Below are 437 nucleotides of genomic sequence, written 5' to 3'. Positions count from 1 at the left end.
CATCTACTTTTACCTACCTAGAGAAGATAAACTCACGTGTGCCTTAATTCGGAAGTGTCACTACTTTACATTTGGGATCACGTCATCAAATGACGTCACATTATTCAGCGAAATCATATCAAAAAATGATCACGTCATCAATTTTGGTAGATATGTATGAAAATGGCAGTACTATTATGCCCGAAAGTAATTTTCTCGAACAATCATAAAGTTCTAAGTGCAATAGAAACAAATCGATAATGACTGTACATTGCATACACATAAACCCTCGGTGTAAGATGTTTACTGCCTAAACCTGAAGAGAGCCTAGATTTGGGTTACTTTTGATTTTCATGTTTACATCACACATCAGCCGTAATACATTTAATCCATCTGGTCCCAGTTACTCAAAGGTTTGTTTACTCTAATCAGTGGTTAGTGGTAAAAAATCAAATTAA

Source organism: Mizuhopecten yessoensis, unplaced genomic scaffold (assembly GCF_002113885.1).
Source record: "Mizuhopecten yessoensis strain PY_sf001 unplaced genomic scaffold, ASM211388v2 scaffold8613, whole genome shotgun sequence".
Classification (NCBI taxonomy): Eukaryota; Metazoa; Mollusca; class Bivalvia; order Pectinida; family Pectinidae; genus Mizuhopecten; species Mizuhopecten yessoensis.
Note: the sequence above shows the minus strand (reverse complement) of the source record.